The following is a 21888-nucleotide window of genomic DNA, read 5'->3' on the forward strand; positions in this document are numbered from 1 at the left end:
TGCATTTCCATTTGCAGCGCTGGCTGGCCCACTCTATGTCTGCAAGAGGGCTTTGGATGAAGGCCAGGCCTGCCAGCCGCACAAAAGAGCGGCTGCTGGTCCCGAAGGCGAGCACTACCCGCTCGCAGGGAGAGCCTGCCGTGACCCGGATTCAAACCGGGGTTGCTGCGGCCACAACGCAGAGTACTAACCACTATACGATCACGGCACGCCACCGCTCAAGCCGCACCCGGCCTCCTCCCTTCCTTGGTGGAATGCTTCCCTGCTGACAAGAAGGCATTTCCTTGGCAAACAGACAGAACGCTGTTCCCTTCCCCTTTGCGGACTTGGCATTTCACATCAAACGGCAGCCATGACGGTGCGCCGTAACCATCTACCAAGACGCGAGTCTTCCGTGGCACTGGGAATTTACCGCCACCGCGGCTCGTATTCCAAATCAGAACAAATGTGCAGGGAACTCATGATTTGCACGTGGTGGCAGGGTGGTTTAGAGATTAGCTTAAGGGGCGCGTAGCAGCAAAAGGAAAGATGGCGTGAGCTGAACGGCACCCTACTAATATTTAAAAACGGCGCTGCCCCGTGTGAGGATCGAACTCACGACCTTCAGATTATGAGACTGACGCGCTACCTACTGCGCTAACGAGGCCACCAAGGAGCTGAGATTCTCCAAAGTCAGCCCGTTGTCAGTTGCCTGTCTCAGGTTTTCGCCAACGCCCGCATTTCAGGACTGTTCTTTACAGGTTCCACACTTTCTTTGCACCCTGACTTCACAAGCGCTAAAGTGCTTATCAACCACCAAACGCACAAAGCAAAAAGTGCGAGCCAGCCAGGAGTCGAACCTAGAATCTTCTGATCCGTAGTCAGACGCGTTATCCATTGCACCACTGGCCCCTTGCTCTGGTCTCTCCGCGTGGCATTTGCTTTACGTAAGGGAGACAACGGCCACGCCTCACTTGGGGAGGGAGAAGCAGAGCGCCTCCTTAAACTTTGTCTGTACGTGACGTCCAAGCCGCGCTGCAAAAGCACCAACCCCGCTTCTGTACAGGCTCGGAACACTTCGCTCAAAGCTTAAGTCCATTCCCATACCGGGAGTCGAACCCGGGCCGCCTGGATGAAAACCAGGAATCCTAACCGCTAGACCATATGGGAAGCTTGCACTGCCCTCGGCTGGCCACCATGACCAATTTGTTACCTTCTTCTTCTCCCGTCTCTCCCTGCTGTCCTCCTGAGGCCAACTGGAGCTTTGCACCCTTCATCCTGATGGAACAGGCGGATGCGAAAACTGCTTGAGTGCCTCTTGCCAGGCCCAGCGTCCAAGGAGTCCTAATCCTGCGCGTGGACAGAAAACATCCTTGAGCTCTCCGCTCCATAAGACAGGTGCATTTCCATTTGCAGCGCTGGCTGGCCCACTCTATGTCTGCAAGAGGGCTTTGGATGAAGGCCAGGCCTGCCAGCCGCACAAAAGAGCTGCTGCTGGTCCCGAAGGCGAGCACTACCCGCTCGCAGCGAGAGCCTGCCGTGACCCGGATTCGAACCGGGGTTGCTGCGGCCACAACGCAGAGTACTAACCACTATACGATCACGGCGCGCCACCGCTCAAGCCGCACCTGGCCTCCTCCCTTCCTTGGTGGAATGCTTCCCTGCTGACAAGAAGGCATTTCCTTGGCAAACAGACAGAACGCTCTTCCCTTCCCCTTTGCGGACTTGGCATTTCACATCAAACGGCAGCCATGACGGTGCGCCGTAACCATCTACCAAGACGCGAGTCTTCCGTGGCACTGGGAATTTACCGCCACCGCGGCTCGTATTCCAAATCAGAACAGATGTGCAGGGAACTCATGATTTGCACGTGGTGGCAGGGTGGTTTAGAGATTAGCTTAAGGGGCGCGTAGCAGCAAAAGGAAAGATGGCGTGAGCTGAACGGCACCCTACTAGTATTTAAAAACAGCGCTGCCCCGTGTGAGGATCGAACTCACGACCTTCAGATTATGAGACTGACGCGCTACCTACTGCGCTAACGAGGCCACCAAGGAGCTGAGATTCTCCAAAGTCAGCCCGTTGTCAGTTGCCTGTCTCAGGTTTTCGCCAACGCCCGCATTTCAGGACTGTTCTTTACAGGTTCCACACTTTCTTTGCACCCTGACTTCACAAGCGCTAAAGTGCTTATCAACCACCAAACGCACAAAGCAAAAAGTGCGAGCCAGCCAGGAGTCGAACCTAGAATCTTCTGATCCGTAGTCAGACGCGTTATCCATTGCGCCACTGGCCCCTTGCTCTGGTCTCTCCGCGTGGCATTTGCTTTACGTAAGGGAGACAACGGCCACGCCTCACTTGGGGAGGGAGAAGCAGAGCGCCTCCTAAAACTTTGTCTGTACGTGACGTCCAAGCCGCGCTGCAAAAGCACCAACCCCGCTTCTGTACAGGCTCGGAACACTTCGCTCAAAGCTTAAGTCCATTCCCATACCGGGAGTCGAACCCGGGCCGCCTGGGTGAAAACCAGGAATCCTGACCGCTAGACCATATGGGAAGCTTGCACTGCCCTCGGCTGGCCACCATGACCAATTTGTTACCTTCTTCTTCTCCCGTCTCTCCCTGCTGTCCTCCTGAGGCCAACTGGAGCTTTGCACCCTTCATCCTGATGGAACAGGCGGATGCGAAAACTGCTTGAGTGCCTCTTGCCAGGCCCAGCGTCCAAGGAGTCCTAATCCTGCGCGTGGACAGAAAACATCCTTGAGCTCTCCGCTCCATAAGACAGGTGCATTTCCATTTGCAGCGCTGGCTGGCCCACTCTATGTCTGCAAGAGGGCTTTGGATGAAGGCCAGGCCTGCCAGCCGCACAAAAGAGCGGCTGCTGGTCCCGAAGGCGAGCACTACCCGCTCGCAGCGAGAGCCTGCCGTGACCCGGATTCGAACCGGGGTTGCTGCGGCCACAACGCAGAGTACTAACCACTATACGATCACGGCGCGCCACCGCTCAAGCCGCACCTGGCCTCCTCCCTTCCTTGGTGGAATGCTTCCCTGCTGACAAGAAGGCATTTCCTTGGCAAACAGACAGAACGCTCTTCCCTTCCCCTTTGTGGACTTGGCATTTCACATCAAACGGCAGCCATGACGGTGCGCCGTAACCATCTACCAAGACGCGAGTCTTCCGTGGCACTGGGAATTTACCGCCACCGCGGCTCGTATTCCAAATCAGAACAGATGTGCAGGGAACTCATGATTTGCACGTGGTGGCAGGGTGGTTTAGAGATTAGCTTAAGGGGCGCGTAGCAGCAAAAGGAAAGATGGCGTGAGCTGAACGGCACCCTACTAGTATTTAAAAACAGCGCTGCCCCGTGTGAGGATCGAACTCACGACCTTCAGATTATGAGACTGACGCGCTACCTACTGCGCTAACGAGGCCACCAAGGAGCTGAGATTCTCCAAAGTCAGCCCGTTGTCAGTTGCCTGTCTCAGGTTTTCGCCAACGCCCGCATTTCAGGACTGTTCTTTACAGGTTCCACACTTTCTTTGCACCCTGACTTCACAAGCGCTAAAGTGCTTATCAACCACCAAACGCACAAAGCAAAAAGTGCTAGCCAGCCAGGAGTCGAACCTAGAATCTTCTGATCCGTAGTCAGACGCGTTATCCATTGCGCCACTGGCCCCTTGCTCTGGTCTCTCCGCGTGGCATTTGCTTTACGTAAGGGAGACAACGGCCACGCCTCACTTGGGGAGGGAGAAGCAGAGCGCCTCCTAAAACTTTGTCTGTACGTGACGTCCAAGCCGCGCTGCAAAAGCACCAACCCCGCTTCTGTACAGGCTCGGAACACTTCGCTCAAAGCTTAAGTCCATTCCCATACCGGGAGTCGAACCCGGGCCGCCTGGGTGAAAACCAGGAATCCTGACCGCTAGACCATATGGGAAGCTTGCACTGCCCTCGGCTGGCCACCATGACCAATTTGTTACCTTCTTCTTCTCCCGTCTCTCCCTGCTGTCCTCCTGAGGCCAACTGGAGCTTTGCACCCTTCATCCTGATGGAACAGGCGGATGCGAAAACTGCTTGAGTGCCTCTTGCCAGGCCCAGCGTCCAAGGAGTCCTAATCCTGCGCGTGGACAGAAAACATCCTTGAGCTCTCCGCTCCATAAGACAGGTGCATTTCCATTTGCAGCGCTGGCTGGCCCACTCTATGTCTGCAAGAGGGCTTTGGATGAAGGCCAGGCCTGCCAGCCGCACAAAAGAGCGGCTGCTGGTCCCGAAGGCGAGCACTACCCGCTCGCAGGGAGAGCCTGCCGTGACCCGGATTCAAACCGGGGTTGCTGCGGCCACAACGCAGAGTACTAACCACTATACGATCACGGCACGCCACCGCTCAAGCCGCACCCGGCCTCCTCCCTTCCTTGGTGGAATGCTTCCCTGCTGACAAGAAGGCATTTCCTTGGCAAACAGACAGAACGCTGTTCCCTTCCCCTTTGCGGACTTGGCATTTCACATCAAACGGCAGCCATGACGGTGCGCCGTAACCATCTACCAAGACGCGAGTCTTCCGTGGCACTGGGAATTTACCGCCACCGCGGCTCGTATTCCAAATCAGAACAGATGTGCAGGGAACTCATGATTTGCACGTGGTGGCAGGGTGGTTTAGAGATTAGCTTAAGGGGCGCGTAGCAGCAAAAGGAAAGATGGCGTGAGCTGAACGGCACCCTACTAATATTTAAAAACGGCGCTGCCCCGTGTGAGGATCGAACTCACGACCTTCAGATTATGAGACTGACGCGCTACCTACTGCGCTAACGAGGCCACCAAGGAGCTGAGATTCTCCAAAGTCAGCCCGTTGTCAGTTGCCTGTCTCAGGTTTTCGCCAACGCCCGCATTTCAGGACTGTTCTTTACAGGTTCCACACTTTCTTTGCACCCTGACTTCACAAGCGCTAAAGTGCTTATCAACCACCAAACGCACAAAGCAAAAAGTGCGAGCCAGCCAGGAGTCGAACCTAGAATCTTCTGATCCGTAGTCAGACGGATCCATTGCGCCACTGGCCCCTTGCTCTGGTCTCTCCGCGTGGCATTTGCTTTACGTAAGGGAGACAACGGCCACGCCTCACTTGGGGAGGGAGAAGCAGAGCGCCTCCTAAAACTTTGTCTGTACGCGACGTCCAAGCCGCACTGCAAAAGCACCCACCCCGCTTCTGTACAGACTCGAAACACTTCGCTCAAAGCTCAAGTCCATTCCCATACCGGGAGTCGAACCCGGGCCACCTGGGTGAAAACCAGGAATCCTAACCGCTAGACCATATGGGAAGCTTGCACTGCCCTTGGCTGGCTACCATGACCAATTTGTTACCTTCTTCTTCTCCCGTCTCTCCCTGCTGTCCTCCTGAGGCCAACTGGAGCTTTGCACCCTTCATCCTGATGGAACAGGCGGATGCGAAAACTGCTTGAGTGCCTCTTGCCAGGCCCAGCGTCCAAGGAGTCCTAATCCTGCGCGTGGACAGAAAACATCCTTGAGCTCTCCGCTCCATAAGACAGGTGCATTTCCATTTGCAGCGCTGGCTGGCCCACTCTATGTCTGCAAGAGGGCTTTGGATGAAGGCCAGGCCTGCCAGCCGCACAAAAGAGCGGCTGCTGGTCCCGAAGGCGAGCACTACCCGCTCGCAGGGAGAGCCTGCCGTGACCCGGATTCGAACCGGGGTTGCTGCGGCCACAACGCAGAGTACTAACCACTATACGATCATGGCACGCCACCGCTCAAGCCGCACCCAGCCTCCTCCCTTCCTTGGTGGAATGCTTCCCTGCTGACAAGAAGGCATTTCCTTGGCAAACAGACAGAACGCTCTTCCCTTCCCCTTTGCGGACTTGGCATTTCACATCAAACGGCAGCCATGACGGTGCGCCGTAACCATCTACCAAGACGCGAGTCTTCCGTGGCACTGGGAATTTACCGCCACCGCGGCTCGTATTCCAAATCAGAACAGATGTGCAGGGAACTCATGATTTGCACGTGGTGGCAGGGTGGTTTAGAGATTAGCTTAAGGGGCGCGTAGCAGCAAAAGGAAAGATGGCGTGAGCTGAACGGCACCCTACTAGTATTTAAAAACGGCGCTGCCCCGTGTGAGGTTCGAACTCACGACCTTCAGATTATGAGACTGACGCGCTACCTACTGCGCTAACGAGGCCACCAAGGAGCTGAGATTCTCCAAAGTCAGCCCGTTGTCAGTTGCCTGTCTCAGGTTTTCGCCAACGCCCGCATTTCAGGACTGTTCTTTACAGGTTCCACACTTTCTTTGCACCCTGACTTCACAAGCGCTAAAGTGCTTATCAACCACCAAACGCACAAAGCAAAAAGTGCGAGCCAGCCAGGAGTCGAACCTAGAATCTTCTGATCCGTAGTCAGACGGATCCATTGCGCCACTGGCCCCTTGCTCTGGTCTCTCCGCGTGGCATTTGCTTTACGTAAGGGAGACAACGGCCACGCCTCACTTGGGGAGGGAGAAGCAGAGCGCCTCCTAAAACTTTGTCTGTACGCGACGTCCAAGCCGCACTGCAAAAGCACCCACCCCGCTTCTGTACAGACTCGAAACACTTCGCTCAAAGCTTAAGTCCATTCCCATACCGGGAGTCGAACCCGGGCCACCTGGGTGAAAACCAGGAATCCTAACCGCTAGACCATATGGGAAGCTTGCACTGCCCTTGGCTGGCTACCATGACCAATTTGTTACCTTCTTCTTCTCCCGTCTCTCCCTGCTGTCCTCCTGAGGCCAACTGGAGCTTTGCACCCTTCATCCTGATGGAACAGGCGGATGCGAAAACTGCTTGAGTGCCTCTTGCCAGGCCCAGCGTCCAAGGAGTCCTAATCCTGCGCGTGGACAGAAAACATCCTTGAGCTCTCCGCTCCATAAGACAGGTGCATTTCCATTTGCAGCGCTGGCTGGCCCACTCTATGTCTGCAAGAGGGCTTTGGATGAAGGCCAGGCCTGCCAGCCGCACAAAAGAGCGGCTGCTGGTCCCGAAGGCGAGCACTACCCACTCGCAGCGAGAGCCTGCCGTGACCCGGATTCGAACCGGGGTTGCTGCGGCCACAACGCAGAGTACTAACCACTATACGATCACGGCGCGCCACCGCTCAAGCCGCACCCGGCCTCCTCCCTTCCTTGGTGGAATGCTTCCCTGCTGACAAGAAGGCATTTCCTTGGCAAACAGACAGAACGCTCTTCCCTTCCCCTTTGCGGACTTGGCATTTCACATCAAACGGCAGCCATGACGGTGCGCCGTAACCATCTACCAAGACGCGAGTCTTCCGTGGCACTGGGAATTTACCGCCACCGCGGCTCGTATTCCAAATCAGAACAGATGTGCAGGGAACTCATGATTTGCACGTGGTGGCAGGGTGGTTTAGAGATTAGCTTAAGGGGCGCGTAGCAGCAAAAGGAAAGATGGCGTGAGCTGAACGGCACCCTACTAGTATTTAAAAACGGCGCTGCCCCGTGTGAGGATCGAACTCACGACCTTCAGATTATGAGACTGACGCGCTACCTACTGCGCTAACGAGGCCACCAAGGAGCTGAGATTCTCCAAAGTCAGCCCGTTGTCAGTTGCCTGTCTCAGGTTTTCGCCAACGCCCGCATTTCAGGACTGTTCTTTACAGGTTCCACACTTTCTTTGCACCCTGACTTCACAAGCGCTAAAGTGCTTATCAACCACCAAACGCACAAAGCAAAAAGTGCGAGCCAGCCAGGAGTCGAACCTAGAATCTTCTGATCCGTAGTCAGACGGATCCATTGCGCCACTGGCCCCTTGCTCTGGTCTCTCCGCGTGGCATTTGCTTTACGTAAGGGAGACAACGGCCACGCCTCACTTGGGGAGGGAGAAGCAGAGCGCCTCCTAAAACTTTGTCTGTACGCGACGTCCAAGCCGCACTGCAAAAGCACCCACCCCGCTTCTGTACAGACTCGAAACACTTCGCTCAAAGCTCAAGTCCATTCCCATACCGGGAGTCGAACCCGGGCCACCTGGGTGAAAACCAGGAATCCTAACCGCTAGACCATATGGGAAGCTTGCACTGCCCTTGGCTGGCTACCATGACCAATTTGTTACCTTCTTCTTCTCCCGTCTCTCCCTGCTGTCCTCCTGAGGCCAACTGGAGCTTTGCACCCTTCATCCTGATGGAACAGGCGGATGCGAAAACTGCTTGAGTGCCTCTTGCCAGGCCCAGCGTCCAAGGAGTCCTAATCCTGCGCGTGGACAGAAAACATCCTTGAGCTCTCCGCTCCATAAGACAGGTGCATTTCCATTTGCAGCGCTGGCTGGCCCACTCTATGTCTGCAAGAGGGCTTTGGATGAAGGCCAGGCCTGCCAGCCGCACAAAAGAGCGGCTGCTGGTCCCGAAGGCGAGCACTACCCGCTCGCAGGGAGAGCCTGCCGTGACCCGGATTCGAACCGGGGTTGCTGCGGCCACAACGCAGAGTACTAACCACTATACGATCATGGCACGCCACCGCTCAAGCCGCACCCAGCCTCCTCCCTTCCTTGGTGGAATGCTTCCCTGCTGACAAGAAGGCATTTCCTTGGCAAACAGACAGAACGCTGTTCCCTTCCCCTTTGCGGACTTGGCATTTCACATCAAACGGCAGCCATGACGGTGCGCCGTAACCATCTACCAAGACGCGAGTCTTCCGTGGCACTGGGAATTTACCGCCACCGCGGCTCGTATTCCAAATCAGAACAGATGTGCAGGGAACTCATGATTTGCACGTGGTGGCAGGGTGGTTTAGAGATTAGCTTAAGGGGCGCGTAGCAGCAAAAGGAAAGATGGCGTGAGCTGAACGGCACCCTACTAGTATTTAAAAACGGCGCTGCCCCGTGTGAGGTTCGAACTCACGACCTTCAGATTATGAGACTGACGCGCTACCTACTGCGCTAACGAGGCCACCAAGGAGCTGAGATTCTCCAAAGTCAGCCCGTTGTCAGTTGCCTGTCTCAGGTTTTCGCCAACGCCCGCATTTCAGGACTGTTCTTTACAGGTTCCACACTTTCTTTGCACCCTGACTTCACAAGCGCTAAAGTGCTTATCAACCACCAAACGCACAAAGCAAAAAGTGCGAGCCAGCCAGGAGTCGAACCTAGAATCTTCTGATCCGTAGTCAGACGGATCCATTGCGCCACTGGCCCCTTGCTCTGGTCTCTCCGCGTGGCATTTGCTTTACGTAAGGGAGACAACGGCCACGCCTCACTTGGGGAGGGAGAAGCAGAGCGCCTCCTAAAACTTTGTCTGTACGCGACGTCCAAGCCGCACTGCAAAAGCACCCACCCCGCTTCTGTACAGACTCGAAACACTTCGCTCAAAGCTTAAGTCCATTCCCATACCGGGAGTCGAACCCGGGCCACCTGGGTGAAAACCAGGAATCCTAACCGCTAGACCATATGGGAAGCTTGCACTGCCCTTGGCTGGCTACCATGACCAATTTGTTACCTTCTTCTTCTCCCGTCTCTCCCTGCTGTCCTCCTGAGGCCAACTGGAGCTTTGCACCCTTCATCCTGATGGAACAGGCGGATGCGAAAACTGCTTGAGTGCCTCTTGCCAGGCCCAGCGTCCAAGGAGTCCTAATCCTGCGCGTGGACAGAAAACATCCTTGAGCTCTCCGCTCCATAAGACAGGTGCATTTCCATTTGCAGCGCTGGCTGGCCCACTCTATGTCTGCAAGAGGGCTTTGGATGAAGGCCAGGCCTGCCAGCCGCACAAAAGAGCGGCTGCTGGTCCCGAAGGCGAGCACTACCCGCTCGCAGGGAGAGCCTGCCGTGACCCGGATTCGAACCGGGGTTGCTGCGGCCACAACGCAGAGTACTAACCACTATACGATCATGGCACGCCACCGCTCAAGCCGCACCCAGCCTCCTCCCTTCCTTGGTGGAATGCTTCCCTGCTGACAAGAAGGCATTTCCTTGGCAAACAGACAGAACGCTCTTCCCTTCCCCTTTGCGGACTTGGCATTTCACATCAAACGGCAGCCATGACGGTGCGCCGTAACCATCTACCAAGACGCGAGTCTTCCGTGGCACTGGGAATTTACCGCCACCGCGGCTCGTATTCCAAATCAGAACAGATGTGCAGGGAACTCATGATTTGCACGTGGTGGCAGGGTGGTTTAGAGATTAGCTTAAGGGGCGCGTAGCAGCAAAAGGAAAGATGGCGTGAGCTGAACGGCACCCTACTAGTATTTAAAAACGGCGCTGCCCCGTGTGAGGTTCGAACTCACGACCTTCAGATTATGAGACTGACGCGCTACCTACTGCGCTAACGAGGCCACCAAGGAGCTGAGATTCTCCAAAGTCAGCCCGTTGTCAGTTGCCTGTCTCAGGTTTTCGCCAACGCCCGCATTTCAGGACTGTTCTTTACAGGTTCCACACTTTCTTTGCACCCTGACTTCACAAGCGCTAAAGTGCTTATCAACCACCAAACGCACAAAGCAAAAAGTGCGAGCCAGCCAGGAGTCGAACCTAGAATCTTCTGATCCGTAGTCAGACGGATCCATTGCGCCACTGGCCCCTTGCTCTGGTCTCTCCGCGTGGCATTTGCTTTACGTAAGGGAGACAACGGCCACGCCTCACTTGGGGAGGGAGAAGCAGAGCGCCTCCTAAAACTTTGTCTGTACGCGACGTCCAAGCCGCACTGCAAAAGCACCCACCCCGCTTCTGTACAGACTCGAAACACTTCGCTCAAAGCTTAAGTCCATTCCCATACCGGGAGTCGAACCCGGGCCACCTGGGTGAAAACCAGGAATCCTAACCGCTAGACCATATGGGAAGCTTGCACTGCCCTCGGCTGGCTACCATGACCAATTTGTTACCTTCTTCTTCTCCCGTCTCTCCCTGCTGTCCTCCTGAGGCCAACTGGAGCTTTGCACCCTTCATCCTGATGGAACAGGTGGATGCGAAAACTGCTTGAGTGCCTCTTGCCAGGCCCAGCGTCCAAGGAGTCCTAATCCTGCGCGTGGACAGAAAACATCCTTGAGCTCTCCGCTCCATAAGACAGGTGCATTTCCATTTGCAGCGCTGGCTGGCCCACTCTATGTCTGCAAGAGGGCTTTGGATGAAGGCCAGGCCTGCCAGCCGCACAAAAGAGCGGCTGCTGGTCCCGAAGGCGAGCACTACCCGCTCGCAGCGAGAGCCTGCCGTGACCCGGATTCGAACCAGGGTTGCTGCGGCCACAACGCAGAGTACTAACCACTATACGATCACGGCGCGCCACCGCTCAAGCCACACCCGGCCTGCTCCCTTCCTTGGTGGAATGCTTCCCTGCTGACAAGAAGGCATTTCCTTGGCAAACAGACAGAACGCTCTTCCCTTCCCCTTTGTGGACTTGGCATTTCACATCAAACGGCAGCCATGACGGTGCGCCGTAACCATCTACCAAGACGCGAGTCTTCCGTGGCACTGGGAATTTACCGCCACCGCGGCTCGTATTCCAAATCAGAACAGATGTGCAGGGAACTCATGATTTGCACGTGGTGGCAGGGTGGTTTAGAGATTAGCTTAAGGGGCGCGTAGCAGCAAAAGGAAAGATGGCGTGAGCTGAACGGCACCCTACTAGTATTTAAAAACGGCGCTGCCCCGTGTGAGGATCGAACTCACGACCTTCAGATTATGAGACTGACGCGCTACCTACTGCGCTAACGAGGCCACCAAGGAGCTGAGATTCTCCAAAGTCAGCCCGTTGTCAGTTGCCTGTCTCAGGTTTTCGCCAACGCCCGCATTTCAGGACTGTTCTTTACAGGTTCCACACTTTCTTTGCACCCTGACTTCACAAGCGCTAAAGTGCTTATCAACCACCAAACGCACAAAGCAAAAAGTGCGAGCCAGCCAGGAGTCGAACCTAGAATCTTCTGATCCGTAGTCAGACGCGTTATCCATTGCGCCACTGGCCCCTTGCTCTGGTCTCTCCGCGTGGCATTTGCTTTACGTAAGGGAGACAACGGCCACGCCTCACTTGGGGAGGGAGAAGCAGAGCGCCTCCTAAAACTTTGTCTGTACGTGACGTCCAAGCCGCGCTGCAAAAGCACCAACCCCGCTTCTGTACAGGCTCGGAACACTTCGCTCAAAGCTTAAGTCCATTCCCATACCGGGAGTCGAACCCGGGCCGCCTGGGTGAAAACCAGGAATCCTAACCGCTAGACCATATGGGAAGCTTGCACTGCCCTCGGCTGGCCACCATGACCAATTTGTTACCTTCTTCTTCTCCCGTCTCTCCCTGCTGTCCTCCTGAGGCCAACTGGAGCTTTGCACCCTTCATCCTGATGGAACAGGCGGATGCGAAAACTGCTTGAGTGCCTCTTGCCAGGCCCAGCGTCCAAGGAGTCCTAATCCTGCGCGTGGACAGAAAACATCCTTGAGCTCTCCGCTCCATAAGACAGGTGCATTTCCATTTGCAGCGCTGGCTGGCCCACTCTATGTCTGCAAGAGGGCTTTGGATGAAGGCCAGGCCTGCCAGCCGCACAAAAGAGCGGCTGCTGGTCCCGAAGGCGAGCACTACCCACTCGCAGCGAGAGCCTGCCGTGACCCGGATTCGAACCGGGGTTGCTGCGGCCACAACGCAGAGTACTAACCACTATACGATCACGGCGCGCCACCGCTCAAGCCGCACCCGGCCTCCTCCCTTCCTTGGTGGAATGCTTCCCTGCTGACAAGAAGGCATTTCCTTGGCAAACAGACAGAACGCTGTTCCCTTCCCCTTTGCGGACTTGGCATTTCACATCAAACGGCAGCCATGACGGTGCGCCGTAACCATCTACCAAGACGCGAGTCTTCCGTGGCACTGGGAATTTACCGCCACCGCGGCTCGTATTCCAAATCAGAACAGATGTGCAGGGAACTCATGATTTGCACGTGGTGGCAGGGTGGTTTAGAGATTAGCTTAAGGGGCGCGTAGCAGCAAAAGGAAAGATGGCGTGAGCTGAACGGCACCCTACTAGTATTTAAAAACAGCGCTGCCCCGTGTGAGGATCGAACTCACGACCTTCAGATTATGAGACTGACGCGCTACCTACTGCGCTAACGAGGCCACCAAGGAGCTGAGATTCTCCAAAGTCAGCCCGTTGTCAGTTGCCTGTCTCAGGTTTTCGCCAACGCCCGCATTTCAGGACTGTTCTTTACAGGTTCCACACTTTCTTTGCACCCTGACTTCACAAGCGCTAAAGTGCTTATCAACCACCAAACGCACAAAGCAAAAAGTGCGAGCCAGCCAGGAGTCGAACCTAGAATCTTCTGATCCGTAGTCAGACGGATCCATTGCGCCACTGGCCCCTTGCTCTGGTCTCTCCGCGTGGCATTTGCTTTACGTAAGGGAGACAACGGCCACGCCTCACTTGGGGAGGGAGAAGCAGAGCGCCTCCTAAAACTTTGTCTGTACGCGACGTCCAAGCCGCACTGCAAAAGCACCCACCCCGCTTCTGTACAGACTCGAAACACTTCGCTCAAAGCTCAAGTCCATTCCCATACCGGGAGTCGAACCCGGGCCACCTGGGTGAAAACCAGGAATCCTAACCGCTAGACCATATGGGAAGCTTGCACTGCCCTTGGCTGGCTACCATGACCAATTTGTTACCTTCTTCTTCTCCCGTCTCTCCCTGCTGTCCTCCTGAGGCCAACTGGAGCTTTGCACCCTTCATCCTGATGGAACAGGCGGATGCGAAAACTGCTTGAGTGCCTCTTGCCAGGCCCAGCGTCCAAGGAGTCCTAATCCTGCGCGTGGACAGAAAACATCCTTGAGCTCTCCGCTCCATAAGACAGGTGCATTTCCATTTGCAGCGCTGGCTGGCCCACTCTATGTCTGCAAGAGGGCTTTGGATGAAGGCCAGGCCTGCCAGCCGCACAAAAGAGCGGCTGCTGGTCCCGAAGGCGAGCACTACCCGCTCGCAGGGAGAGCCTGCCGTGACCCGGATTCGAACCGGGGTTGCTGCGGCCACAACGCAGAGTACTAACCACTATACGATCATGGCACGCCACCGCTCAAGCCGCACCCAGCCTCCTCCCTTCCTTGGTGGAATGCTTCCCTGCTGACAAGAAGGCATTTCCTTGGCAAACAGACAGAACGCTCTTCCCTTCCCCTTTGCGGACTTGGCATTTCACATCAAACGGCAGCCATGACGGTGCGCCGTAACCATCTACCAAGACGCGAGTCTTCCGTGGCACTGGGAATTTACCGCCACCGCGGCTCGTATTCCAAATCAGAACAGATGTGCAGGGAACTCATGATTTGCACGTGGTGGCAGGGTGGTTTAGAGATTAGCTTAAGGGGCGCGTAGCAGCAAAAGGAAAGATGGCGTGAGCTGAACGGCACCCTACTAGTATTTAAAAACGGCGCTGCCCCGTGTGAGGATCGAACTCACGACCTTCAGATTATGAGACTGACGCGCTACCTACTGCGCTAACGAGGCCACCAAGGAGCTGAGATTCTCCAAAGTCAGCCCGTTGTCAGTTGCCTGTCTCAGGTTTTCGCCAACGCCCGCATTTCAGGACTGTTCTTTACAGGTTCCACACTTTCTTTGCACCCTGACTTCACAAGCGCTAAAGTGCTTATCAACCACCAAACGCACAAAGCAAAAAGTGCGAGCCAGCCAGGAGTCGAACCTAGAATCTTCTGATCCGTAGTCAGACGCGTTATCCATTGCGCCACTGGCCCCTTGCTCTGGTCTCTCCGCGTGGCATTTGCTTTACGTAAGGGAGACAACGGCCACGCCTCACTTGGGGAGGGAGAAGCAGAGCGCCTCCTAAAACTTTGTCTGTACGTGACGTCCAAGCCGCGCTGCAAAAGCACCAACCCCGCTTCTGTACAGGCTCGGAACACTTCGCTCAAAGCTTAAGTCCATTCCCAAACCGGGAGTCGAACCCGGGCCACCTGGGTGAAAACCAGGAATCCTAACCGCTAGACCATATGGGAAGCTTGCACTGCCCTTGGCTGGCTACCATGACCAATTTGTTACCTTCTTCTTCTCCCGTCTCTCCCTGCTGTCCTCCTGAGGCCAACTGGAGCTTTGCACCCTTCATCCTGATGGAACAGGCGGATGCGAAAACTGCTTGAGTGCCTCTTGCCAGGCCCAGCGTCCAAGGAGTCCTAATCCTGCGCGTGGACAGAAAACATCCTTGAGCTCTCCGCTCCATAAGACAGGTGCATTTCCATTTGCAGCGCTGGCTGGCCCACTCTATGTCTGCAAGAGGGCTTTGGATGAAGGCCAGGCCTGCCAGCCGCACAAAAGAGCGGCTGCTGGTCCCGAAGGCGAGCACTACCCGCTCGCAGGGAGAGCCTGCCGTGACCCGGATTCGAACCGGGGTTGCTGCGGCCACAACGCAGAGTACTAACCACTATACGATCATGGCACGCCACCGCTCAAGCCGCACCCAGCCTCCTCCCTTCCTTGGTGGAATGCTTCCCTGCTGACAAGAAGGCATTTCCTTGGCAAACAGACAGAACGCTCTTCCCTTCCCCTTTGCGGACTTGGCATTTCACATCAAACGGCAGCCATGATGGTGCGCCGTAACCATCTACCAAGACGCGAGTCTTCCGTGGCACTGGGAATTTACCGCCACCGCGGCTCGTATTCCAAATCAGAACAGATGTGCAGGGAACTCATGATTTGCACGTGGTGGCAGGGTGGTTTAGAGATTAGCTTAAGGGGCGCGTAGCAGCAAAAGGAAAGATGGCGTGAGCTGAACGGCACCCTACTAGTATTTAAGAACGGCGCTGCCCCGTGTGAGGTTCGAACTCACGACCTTCAGATTATGAGACTGACGCGCTACCTACTGCGCTAACGAGGCCACCAAGGAGCTGAGATTCTCCAAAGTCAGCCCGTTGTCAGTTGCCTGTCTCAGGTTTTCGCCAACGCCCGCATTTCAGGACTGTTCTTTACAGGTTCCACACTTTCTTTGCACCCTGACTTCACAAGCGCTAAAGTGCTTATCAACCACCAAACGCACAAAGCAAAAAGTGCGAGCCAGCCAGGAGTCGAACCTAGAATCTTCTGATCCGTAGTCAGACGGATCCATTGCGCCACTGGCCCCTTGCTCTGGTCTCTCCGCGTGGCATTTGCTTTACGTAAGGGAGACAACGGCCACGCCTCACTTGGGGAGGGAGAAGCAGAGCGCCTCCTAAAACTTTGTCTGTACGTGACGTCCAAGCCGCGCTGCAAAAGCACCAACCCCGCTTCTGTACAGGCTCGGAACACTTCGCTCAAAGATTAAGTCCATTCCCATACCGGGAGTCGAACCCGGGCCGCCTGGGTGAAAACCAGGAATCCTAACCGCTAGACCATATGGGAAGCTTGCACTGCCCTCGGCTGGCCACCATGACCAATTTGTTACCTTCTTCTTCTCCCGTCTCTCCCTGCTGTCCTCCTGAGGCCAACTGGAGCTTTGCACCCTTCATCCTGATGGAACAGGCGGATGCGAAAACTGCTTGAGTGCCTCTTGCCAGGCCCAGCGTCCAAGGAGTCCTAATCCTGCGCGTGGACAGAAAACATCCTTGAGCTCTCCGCTCCATAAGACAGGTGCATTTCCATTTGCAGCGCTGGCTGGCCCACTCTATGTCTGCAAGAGGGCTTTGGATGAAGGCCAGGCCTGCCAGCCGCACAAAAGAGTGGCTGCTGGTCCCGAAGGCGAGCACTACCCGCTCGCAGGGAGAGCCTGCCGTGACCCGGATTCGAACCGGGGTTGCTGCGGCCACAACGTAGAGTACTAACCACTATACGATCACGGCGCGCCACCGCTCAAGCCGCACCCAGCCTCCTCCCTTCCTTGGTGGAATGCTTCCCTGCTGACAAGAAGGCATTTCCTTGGCAAACAGACAGAACGCTCTTCCCTTCCCCTTTGCGGACTTGGCATTTCACATCAAACGGCAGCCATGACGGTGCGCCGTAACCATCTACCAAGACGCGAGTCTTCCGTGGCACTGGGAATTTACCGCCACCGCGGCTCGTATTCCAAATCAGAACAGATGTGCAGGGAACTCATGATTTGCACGTGGTGGCAGGGTGGTTTAGAGATTAGCTTAAGGGGCGCGTAGCAGCAAAAGGAAAGATGGCGTGAGCTGAACGGCACCCTACTAGTATTTAAAAACGGCACTGCCCCGTGTGAGGATCGAACTCACGACCTTCAGATTATGAGACTGACGCGCTACCTACTGCGCTAACGAGGCCACCAAGGAGCTGAGATTCTCCAAAGTCAGCCCGTTGTCAGTTGCCTGTCTCAGGTTTTCGCCAACGCCCGCATTTCAGGACTGTTCTTTACAGGTTCCACACTTTCTTTGCACCCTGACTTCACAAGCGCTAAAGTGCTTATCAACCACCAAACGCACAAAGCAAAAAGTGCGAGCCAGCCAGGAGTCGAACCTAGAATCTTCTGATCCGTAGTCAGACGCGTTATCCATTGCGCCACTGGCCCCTTGCTCTGGTCTCTCCGCGTGGCATTTGCTTTACGTAAGGGAGACAACGGCCACGCCTCACTTGGGGAGGGAGAAGCAGAGCGCCTCCTAAAACTTTGTCTGTACGTGACGTCCAAGCCGCGCTGCAAAAGCACCAACCCCGCTTCTGTACAGACTCGAAACACTTCGCTCAAAGCTTAAGTCCATTCCCATACCGGGAGTCGAACCCGGGCCGCCTGGATGAAAACCAGGAATCCTAACCGCTAGACCATATGGGAAGCTTGCACTGCCCTCGGCTGGCCACCATGACCAATTTGTTACCTTCTTCTTCTCCCGTCTCTCCCTGCTGTCCTCCTGAGGCCAACTGGAGCTTTGCACCCTTCATCCTGATGGAACAGGCGGATGCGAAAACTGCTTGAGTGCCTCTTGCCAGGCCCAGCGTCCAAGGAGTCCTAATCCTGCGCGTGGACAGAAAACATCCTTGAGCTCTCCGCTCCATAAGACAGGTGCATTTCCATTTGCAGCGCTGGCTGGCCCACTCTATGTCTGCAAGAGGGCTTTGGATGAAGGCCAGGCCTGCCAGCCGCACAAAAGAGCAGCTGCTGGTCCCGAAGGCGAGCACTACCCGCTCGCAGCGAGAGCCTGCCGTGACCCGGATTCGAACCGGGGTTGCTGCGGCCACAACGCAGAGTACTAACCACTATACGATCACGGCGCGCCACCGCTCAAGCCGCACCCAGCCTCCTCCCTTCCTTGGTGGAATGCTTCCCTGCTGACAAGAAGGCATTTCCTTGGCAAACAGACAGAACGCTCTTCCCTTCCCCTTTGCGGACTTGGCATTTCACATCAAACGGCAGCCATGACGGTGCGCCGTAACCATCTACCAAGACGCGAGTCTTCCGTGGCACTGGGAATTTACCGCCACCGCGGCTCGTATTCCAAATCAGAACAGATGTGCAGGGAACTCATGATTTGCACGTGGTGGCAGGGTGGTTTAGAGATTAGCTTAAGGGGCGCGTAGCAGCAAAAGGAAAAATGGCGTGAGCTGAACGGCACCCTACTAGTATTTAAAAACTGCGCTGCACCGTGTGAGGATCGAACTCACGACCTTCAGATTATGAGACTGACGCGCTACCTACTGCGCCAACGAGGCCACCAAGGAGCTGAGATTCTCCAAAGTCAGCCCGTTGTCAGTTGCCAGTCTCAGGTTTTCGCCAACGCCCGCATTTCAGGACTGTTCTTTACAGGTTCCTCACTTTCTTTGCACCCTGACTTCACAAGCGCTAAAGTGCTTATCAACCACCAAACGCACAAAGCAAAAAGTGCGAGCCAGCCAGGAGTCGAACCTAGAATCTTCTGATCCGTAGTCAGACGCGTTATCCATTGCGCCACTGGCCCCTTGCTCTGGTCTCTCCGCGTGGCATTTGCTTTACGTAAGGGAGACAACGGCCACGCCTCACTTGGGGAGGGAGAAGCAGAGCGCCTCCTAAAACTTTGTCTGTACGTGACGTCCAAGCCGCGCTGCAAAAGCACCAACCCCGCTTCTGTACAGGCTCGGAACACTTCGCTCAAAGCTTAAGTCCATTCCCATACCGGGAGTCGAACCCGGGCCGCCTGGGTGAAAACCAGGTATCCTGACCGCTAGACCATATGGGAAGCTTGCACTGCCCTCGGCTGTCCACCATGACCAATTTGTTACCTTCTTCTTCTCCCGTCTCTCCCTGCTGTCCTCCTGAGGCCAACTGGAGCTTTGCACCCTTCATCCTGATGGAACAGGCGGATGCGAAAACTGCTTGAGTGCCTCTTGCCAGGCCCAGCGTCCAAGGAGTCCTAATCCTGCGCGTGGACAGAAAACATCCTTGAGCTCTCCGCTCCATAAGACAGGTGCATTTCCATTTGCAGCGCTGGCTGGCCCACTCTATGTCTGCAAGAGGGCTTTGGATGAAGGCCAGGCCTGCCAGCCGCACAAAAGAGCGGCTGCTGGTCCCGAAGGCGAGCACTACCCGTTCGCAGCGAAAGCCTGCCGTGACCCGGATTCGAACCGGGGTTGCTGCGGCCACAACGCAGAGTACTAACCACTATACGATCACGGCGCGCCACCGCTCAAGCCGCACCCAGCCTCCTCCCTTCCTTGGTGGAATGCTTCCCTGCTGACAAGAAGGCATTTCCTTGGCAAACAGACAGAACGCTCTTCCCTTCCCCTTTGCGGACTTGGCATTTCACATCAAACGGCAGCCATGACGGTGCGCCGTAACCATCTACCAAGACGCGAGTCTTCCGTGGCACTGGGAATTTACCGCCACCGCGGCTCGTATTCCAAATCAGAACAGATGTGCAGGGAACTCATGATTTGCACGTGGTGGCAGGGTGGTTTAGAGATTAGCTTAAGGGGCGCGTAGCAGCAAAAGGAAAGATGGCGTGAGCTGAACGGCACCCTACTAGTATTTAAAAACGGCGCTGCCCCGTGTGAGATTCGAACTCACGACCTTCAGATTATGAGACTGACGCGCTACCTACTGCGCTAACGAGGCCACCAAGGAGCTGAGATTCTCCAAAGTCAGCCCGTTGTCAGTTGCCTGTCTCAGGTTTTCGCCAACGCCCGCATTTCAGGACTGTTCTTTACAGGTTCCACACTTTCTTTGCACCCTGACTTCACAAGCGCTAAAGTGCTTATCAACCACCAAACGCACAAAGCAAAAAGTGCGAGCCAGCCAGGAGTCGAACCTAGAATCTTCTGATCCGTAGTCAGACGCGTTATCCATTGCGCCACTGGCCCCTTGCTCTGGTCTCTCCGCGTGGCATTTGCTTTACGTAAGGGAGACAACGGCCACGCCTCACTTGGGGAGGGAGAAGCAGAGCGCCTCCTAAAACTTTGTCTGTACGTGACGTCCAAGCCGCGCTGCAAAAGCACCAACCCCGCTTCTGTACAGGCTCGGAACACTTCGCTCAAAGCTTAAGTCCATTCCCATACCGGGAGTCGAACCCGGGCCGCCTGGGTGAAAACCAGGAATCCTAACCGCTAGACCATATGGGAAGCTTGCACTGCCCTCGGCTGGCCACCATGACCAATTTGTTACCTTCTTCTTCTCCCGTCTCTCCCTGCTGTCCTCCTGAGGCCAACTGGAGCTTTGCACCCTTCATCCTGATGGAACAGGCGGATGCGAAAACTGCTTGAGTGCCTCTTGCCAGGCCCAGCGTCCAAGGAGTCCTAATCCTGCGCGTGGACAGAAAACATCCTTGAGCTCTCCGCTCCATAAGACAGGTGCATTTCCATTTGCAGCGCTGGCTGGCCCACTCTATGTCTGCAAGAGGGCTTTGGATGAAGGCCAGGCCTGCCAGCCGCACAAAAGAGCAGCTGCTGGTCCCGAAGGCGAGCACTACCCGCTCGCAGCGAGAGCCTGCCGTGACCCGGATTCGAACCGGGGTTGCTGCGGCCACAACGCAGAGTACTAACCACTAAACGATCACGGCGCGCCACCGCTCAAGCCACACCCGGCCTCCTCCCTTCCTTGGTGGAATGCTTCCCTGCTGACAAGAAGGCATTTCCTTGGCAAACAGACAGAACGCTCTTCCCTTCCCCTTTGTGGACTTGGCATTTCACATCAAACGGCAGCCATGACGGTGCGCCGTAACCATCTACCAAGACGCGAGTCTTCCGTGGCACTGGGAATTTACCGCCACCGCGGCTCGTATTCCAAATCAGAACAGATGTGCAGGGAACTCATGATTTGCACGTGGTGGCAGGGTGGTTTAGAGATTAGCTTAAGGGGCGCGTAGCAGCAAAAGGAAAGATGGCGTGAGCTGAACGGCACCCTACTAGTATTTAAAAACGGCGCTGCCCCGTGTGAGATTCGAACTCACGACCTTCAGATTATGAGACTGACGCGCTACCTACTGCGCTAACGAGGCCACCAAGGAGCTGAGATTCTCCAAAGTCAGCCCGTTGTCAGTTGCCTGTCTCAGGTTTTCGCCAACGCCCGCATTTCAGGACTGTTCTTTACAGGTTCCACACTTTCTTTGCACCCTGACTTCACAAGCGCTAAAGTGCTTATCAACCACCAAACGCACAAAGCAAAAAGTGCGAGCCAGCCAGGAGTCGAACCTAGAATCTTCTGATCCGTAGTCAGACGCGTTATCCATTGCGCCACTGGCCCCTTGCTCTGGTCTCTCCGCGTGGCATTTGCTTTACGTAAGGGAGACAACGGCCACGCCTCACTTGGGGAGGGAGAAGCAGAGCGCCTCCTAAAACTTTGTCTGTACGTGACGTCCAAGCCGCGCTGCAAAAGCACCAACCCCGCTTCTGTACAGGCTCGGAACACTTCGCTCAAAGCTTAAGTCCATTCCCATACCGGGAGTCGAACCCGGGCCGCCTGGGTGAAAACCAGGAATCCTAACCGCTAGACCATATGGGAAGCTTGCACTGCCCTCGGCTGGCCACCATGACCAATTTGTTACCTTCTTCTTCTCCCGTCTCTCCCTGCTGTCCTCCTGAGGCCAACTGG

The 21888-nt window shown here is 55.6% G+C and overlaps 55 non-coding genes across 55 annotated transcripts; all 55 read right to left on the reverse strand.

The window, feature by feature from the left end:
• Positions 1–136: 136 nt before the first annotated feature.
• trnah-gug (transfer RNA histidin (anticodon GUG)) lies at positions 137–208 on the reverse strand. The gene has a single exon. It is a non-coding gene; the product is annotated as a tRNA-His (tRNA).
• Positions 209–573: 365 nt separating this feature from the next.
• On the reverse strand, positions 574–646 carry trnam-cau (transfer RNA methionine (anticodon CAU)). The gene has a single exon. It is a non-coding gene; the product is annotated as a tRNA-Met (tRNA).
• A 172-nt stretch (positions 647–818) lies between these two features.
• trnar-acg (transfer RNA arginine (anticodon ACG)) lies at positions 819–891 on the reverse strand. The gene has a single exon. It is a non-coding gene; the product is annotated as a tRNA-Arg (tRNA).
• A 186-nt stretch (positions 892–1077) lies between these two features.
• trnae-uuc (transfer RNA glutamic acid (anticodon UUC)) lies at positions 1078–1149 on the reverse strand. The gene has a single exon. It is a non-coding gene; the product is annotated as a tRNA-Glu (tRNA).
• A 365-nt stretch (positions 1150–1514) lies between these two features.
• On the reverse strand, positions 1515–1586 carry trnah-gug (transfer RNA histidin (anticodon GUG)). The gene has a single exon. It is a non-coding gene; the product is annotated as a tRNA-His (tRNA).
• Positions 1587–1951: 365 nt separating this feature from the next.
• trnam-cau (transfer RNA methionine (anticodon CAU)) lies at positions 1952–2024 on the reverse strand. Its single transcript has one exon. It is a non-coding gene; the product is annotated as a tRNA-Met (tRNA).
• Positions 2025–2196: 172 nt separating this feature from the next.
• Positions 2197–2269, reverse strand: trnar-acg (transfer RNA arginine (anticodon ACG)). Its single transcript has one exon. It is a non-coding gene; the product is annotated as a tRNA-Arg (tRNA).
• Positions 2270–2455: 186 nt separating this feature from the next.
• Positions 2456–2527, reverse strand: trnae-uuc (transfer RNA glutamic acid (anticodon UUC)). The gene has a single exon. It is a non-coding gene; the product is annotated as a tRNA-Glu (tRNA).
• Positions 2528–2892: 365 nt separating this feature from the next.
• On the reverse strand, positions 2893–2964 carry trnah-gug (transfer RNA histidin (anticodon GUG)). Its single transcript has one exon. It is a non-coding gene; the product is annotated as a tRNA-His (tRNA).
• Positions 2965–3329: 365 nt separating this feature from the next.
• trnam-cau (transfer RNA methionine (anticodon CAU)) lies at positions 3330–3402 on the reverse strand. Its single transcript has one exon. It is a non-coding gene; the product is annotated as a tRNA-Met (tRNA).
• Positions 3403–3572: 170 nt separating this feature from the next.
• trnar-acg (transfer RNA arginine (anticodon ACG)) lies at positions 3573–3647 on the reverse strand. The gene has a single exon. It is a non-coding gene; the product is annotated as a tRNA-Arg (tRNA).
• A 186-nt stretch (positions 3648–3833) lies between these two features.
• Positions 3834–3905, reverse strand: trnae-uuc (transfer RNA glutamic acid (anticodon UUC)). The gene has a single exon. It is a non-coding gene; the product is annotated as a tRNA-Glu (tRNA).
• Positions 3906–4270: 365 nt separating this feature from the next.
• On the reverse strand, positions 4271–4342 carry trnah-gug (transfer RNA histidin (anticodon GUG)). The gene has a single exon. It is a non-coding gene; the product is annotated as a tRNA-His (tRNA).
• Positions 4343–4707: 365 nt separating this feature from the next.
• Positions 4708–4780, reverse strand: trnam-cau (transfer RNA methionine (anticodon CAU)). The gene has a single exon. It is a non-coding gene; the product is annotated as a tRNA-Met (tRNA).
• A 428-nt stretch (positions 4781–5208) lies between these two features.
• trnae-uuc (transfer RNA glutamic acid (anticodon UUC)) lies at positions 5209–5280 on the reverse strand. Its single transcript has one exon. It is a non-coding gene; the product is annotated as a tRNA-Glu (tRNA).
• A 365-nt stretch (positions 5281–5645) lies between these two features.
• trnah-gug (transfer RNA histidin (anticodon GUG)) lies at positions 5646–5717 on the reverse strand. The gene has a single exon. It is a non-coding gene; the product is annotated as a tRNA-His (tRNA).
• A 365-nt stretch (positions 5718–6082) lies between these two features.
• Positions 6083–6155, reverse strand: trnam-cau (transfer RNA methionine (anticodon CAU)). The gene has a single exon. It is a non-coding gene; the product is annotated as a tRNA-Met (tRNA).
• Positions 6156–6583: 428 nt separating this feature from the next.
• Positions 6584–6655, reverse strand: trnae-uuc (transfer RNA glutamic acid (anticodon UUC)). Its single transcript has one exon. It is a non-coding gene; the product is annotated as a tRNA-Glu (tRNA).
• A 365-nt stretch (positions 6656–7020) lies between these two features.
• Positions 7021–7092, reverse strand: trnah-gug (transfer RNA histidin (anticodon GUG)). The gene has a single exon. It is a non-coding gene; the product is annotated as a tRNA-His (tRNA).
• Positions 7093–7457: 365 nt separating this feature from the next.
• trnam-cau (transfer RNA methionine (anticodon CAU)) lies at positions 7458–7530 on the reverse strand. Its single transcript has one exon. It is a non-coding gene; the product is annotated as a tRNA-Met (tRNA).
• Positions 7531–7958: 428 nt separating this feature from the next.
• Positions 7959–8030, reverse strand: trnae-uuc (transfer RNA glutamic acid (anticodon UUC)). The gene has a single exon. It is a non-coding gene; the product is annotated as a tRNA-Glu (tRNA).
• Positions 8031–8395: 365 nt separating this feature from the next.
• trnah-gug (transfer RNA histidin (anticodon GUG)) lies at positions 8396–8467 on the reverse strand. Its single transcript has one exon. It is a non-coding gene; the product is annotated as a tRNA-His (tRNA).
• A 365-nt stretch (positions 8468–8832) lies between these two features.
• Positions 8833–8905, reverse strand: trnam-cau (transfer RNA methionine (anticodon CAU)). Its single transcript has one exon. It is a non-coding gene; the product is annotated as a tRNA-Met (tRNA).
• Positions 8906–9333: 428 nt separating this feature from the next.
• trnae-uuc (transfer RNA glutamic acid (anticodon UUC)) lies at positions 9334–9405 on the reverse strand. Its single transcript has one exon. It is a non-coding gene; the product is annotated as a tRNA-Glu (tRNA).
• A 365-nt stretch (positions 9406–9770) lies between these two features.
• trnah-gug (transfer RNA histidin (anticodon GUG)) lies at positions 9771–9842 on the reverse strand. The gene has a single exon. It is a non-coding gene; the product is annotated as a tRNA-His (tRNA).
• Positions 9843–10207: 365 nt separating this feature from the next.
• trnam-cau (transfer RNA methionine (anticodon CAU)) lies at positions 10208–10280 on the reverse strand. The gene has a single exon. It is a non-coding gene; the product is annotated as a tRNA-Met (tRNA).
• A 428-nt stretch (positions 10281–10708) lies between these two features.
• trnae-uuc (transfer RNA glutamic acid (anticodon UUC)) lies at positions 10709–10780 on the reverse strand. The gene has a single exon. It is a non-coding gene; the product is annotated as a tRNA-Glu (tRNA).
• A 365-nt stretch (positions 10781–11145) lies between these two features.
• On the reverse strand, positions 11146–11217 carry trnah-gug (transfer RNA histidin (anticodon GUG)). Its single transcript has one exon. It is a non-coding gene; the product is annotated as a tRNA-His (tRNA).
• A 365-nt stretch (positions 11218–11582) lies between these two features.
• Positions 11583–11655, reverse strand: trnam-cau (transfer RNA methionine (anticodon CAU)). Its single transcript has one exon. It is a non-coding gene; the product is annotated as a tRNA-Met (tRNA).
• Positions 11656–11827: 172 nt separating this feature from the next.
• On the reverse strand, positions 11828–11900 carry trnar-acg (transfer RNA arginine (anticodon ACG)). The gene has a single exon. It is a non-coding gene; the product is annotated as a tRNA-Arg (tRNA).
• Positions 11901–12086: 186 nt separating this feature from the next.
• trnae-uuc (transfer RNA glutamic acid (anticodon UUC)) lies at positions 12087–12158 on the reverse strand. Its single transcript has one exon. It is a non-coding gene; the product is annotated as a tRNA-Glu (tRNA).
• A 365-nt stretch (positions 12159–12523) lies between these two features.
• trnah-gug (transfer RNA histidin (anticodon GUG)) lies at positions 12524–12595 on the reverse strand. Its single transcript has one exon. It is a non-coding gene; the product is annotated as a tRNA-His (tRNA).
• Positions 12596–12960: 365 nt separating this feature from the next.
• trnam-cau (transfer RNA methionine (anticodon CAU)) lies at positions 12961–13033 on the reverse strand. Its single transcript has one exon. It is a non-coding gene; the product is annotated as a tRNA-Met (tRNA).
• Positions 13034–13461: 428 nt separating this feature from the next.
• On the reverse strand, positions 13462–13533 carry trnae-uuc (transfer RNA glutamic acid (anticodon UUC)). The gene has a single exon. It is a non-coding gene; the product is annotated as a tRNA-Glu (tRNA).
• Positions 13534–13898: 365 nt separating this feature from the next.
• trnah-gug (transfer RNA histidin (anticodon GUG)) lies at positions 13899–13970 on the reverse strand. Its single transcript has one exon. It is a non-coding gene; the product is annotated as a tRNA-His (tRNA).
• Positions 13971–14335: 365 nt separating this feature from the next.
• trnam-cau (transfer RNA methionine (anticodon CAU)) lies at positions 14336–14408 on the reverse strand. Its single transcript has one exon. It is a non-coding gene; the product is annotated as a tRNA-Met (tRNA).
• A 172-nt stretch (positions 14409–14580) lies between these two features.
• On the reverse strand, positions 14581–14653 carry trnar-acg (transfer RNA arginine (anticodon ACG)). The gene has a single exon. It is a non-coding gene; the product is annotated as a tRNA-Arg (tRNA).
• Positions 14654–14839: 186 nt separating this feature from the next.
• Positions 14840–14911, reverse strand: trnae-uuc (transfer RNA glutamic acid (anticodon UUC)). The gene has a single exon. It is a non-coding gene; the product is annotated as a tRNA-Glu (tRNA).
• Positions 14912–15276: 365 nt separating this feature from the next.
• On the reverse strand, positions 15277–15348 carry trnah-gug (transfer RNA histidin (anticodon GUG)). Its single transcript has one exon. It is a non-coding gene; the product is annotated as a tRNA-His (tRNA).
• A 365-nt stretch (positions 15349–15713) lies between these two features.
• Positions 15714–15786, reverse strand: trnam-cau (transfer RNA methionine (anticodon CAU)). Its single transcript has one exon. It is a non-coding gene; the product is annotated as a tRNA-Met (tRNA).
• A 428-nt stretch (positions 15787–16214) lies between these two features.
• Positions 16215–16286, reverse strand: trnae-uuc (transfer RNA glutamic acid (anticodon UUC)). The gene has a single exon. It is a non-coding gene; the product is annotated as a tRNA-Glu (tRNA).
• Positions 16287–17088: 802 nt separating this feature from the next.
• Positions 17089–17161, reverse strand: trnam-cau (transfer RNA methionine (anticodon CAU)). Its single transcript has one exon. It is a non-coding gene; the product is annotated as a tRNA-Met (tRNA).
• A 172-nt stretch (positions 17162–17333) lies between these two features.
• trnar-acg (transfer RNA arginine (anticodon ACG)) lies at positions 17334–17406 on the reverse strand. The gene has a single exon. It is a non-coding gene; the product is annotated as a tRNA-Arg (tRNA).
• A 186-nt stretch (positions 17407–17592) lies between these two features.
• trnae-uuc (transfer RNA glutamic acid (anticodon UUC)) lies at positions 17593–17664 on the reverse strand. Its single transcript has one exon. It is a non-coding gene; the product is annotated as a tRNA-Glu (tRNA).
• A 365-nt stretch (positions 17665–18029) lies between these two features.
• trnah-gug (transfer RNA histidin (anticodon GUG)) lies at positions 18030–18101 on the reverse strand. The gene has a single exon. It is a non-coding gene; the product is annotated as a tRNA-His (tRNA).
• A 365-nt stretch (positions 18102–18466) lies between these two features.
• trnam-cau (transfer RNA methionine (anticodon CAU)) lies at positions 18467–18539 on the reverse strand. The gene has a single exon. It is a non-coding gene; the product is annotated as a tRNA-Met (tRNA).
• Positions 18540–18711: 172 nt separating this feature from the next.
• Positions 18712–18784, reverse strand: trnar-acg (transfer RNA arginine (anticodon ACG)). The gene has a single exon. It is a non-coding gene; the product is annotated as a tRNA-Arg (tRNA).
• A 186-nt stretch (positions 18785–18970) lies between these two features.
• On the reverse strand, positions 18971–19042 carry trnae-uuc (transfer RNA glutamic acid (anticodon UUC)). The gene has a single exon. It is a non-coding gene; the product is annotated as a tRNA-Glu (tRNA).
• A 365-nt stretch (positions 19043–19407) lies between these two features.
• Positions 19408–19479, reverse strand: trnah-gug (transfer RNA histidin (anticodon GUG)). Its single transcript has one exon. It is a non-coding gene; the product is annotated as a tRNA-His (tRNA).
• A 365-nt stretch (positions 19480–19844) lies between these two features.
• On the reverse strand, positions 19845–19917 carry trnam-cau (transfer RNA methionine (anticodon CAU)). Its single transcript has one exon. It is a non-coding gene; the product is annotated as a tRNA-Met (tRNA).
• A 172-nt stretch (positions 19918–20089) lies between these two features.
• Positions 20090–20162, reverse strand: trnar-acg (transfer RNA arginine (anticodon ACG)). The gene has a single exon. It is a non-coding gene; the product is annotated as a tRNA-Arg (tRNA).
• Positions 20163–20348: 186 nt separating this feature from the next.
• On the reverse strand, positions 20349–20420 carry trnae-uuc (transfer RNA glutamic acid (anticodon UUC)). Its single transcript has one exon. It is a non-coding gene; the product is annotated as a tRNA-Glu (tRNA).
• Positions 20421–21222: 802 nt separating this feature from the next.
• Positions 21223–21295, reverse strand: trnam-cau (transfer RNA methionine (anticodon CAU)). The gene has a single exon. It is a non-coding gene; the product is annotated as a tRNA-Met (tRNA).
• Positions 21296–21467: 172 nt separating this feature from the next.
• On the reverse strand, positions 21468–21540 carry trnar-acg (transfer RNA arginine (anticodon ACG)). Its single transcript has one exon. It is a non-coding gene; the product is annotated as a tRNA-Arg (tRNA).
• A 186-nt stretch (positions 21541–21726) lies between these two features.
• Positions 21727–21798, reverse strand: trnae-uuc (transfer RNA glutamic acid (anticodon UUC)). The gene has a single exon. It is a non-coding gene; the product is annotated as a tRNA-Glu (tRNA).
• Positions 21799–21888: the final 90 nt, after the last annotated feature.

Source organism: Hoplias malabaricus, chromosome 7 (genome assembly GCF_029633855.1).
Source record: "Hoplias malabaricus isolate fHopMal1 chromosome 7, fHopMal1.hap1, whole genome shotgun sequence".
In the NCBI taxonomy this organism is placed as follows: Eukaryota; Metazoa; Chordata; class Actinopteri; order Characiformes; family Erythrinidae; genus Hoplias; species Hoplias malabaricus.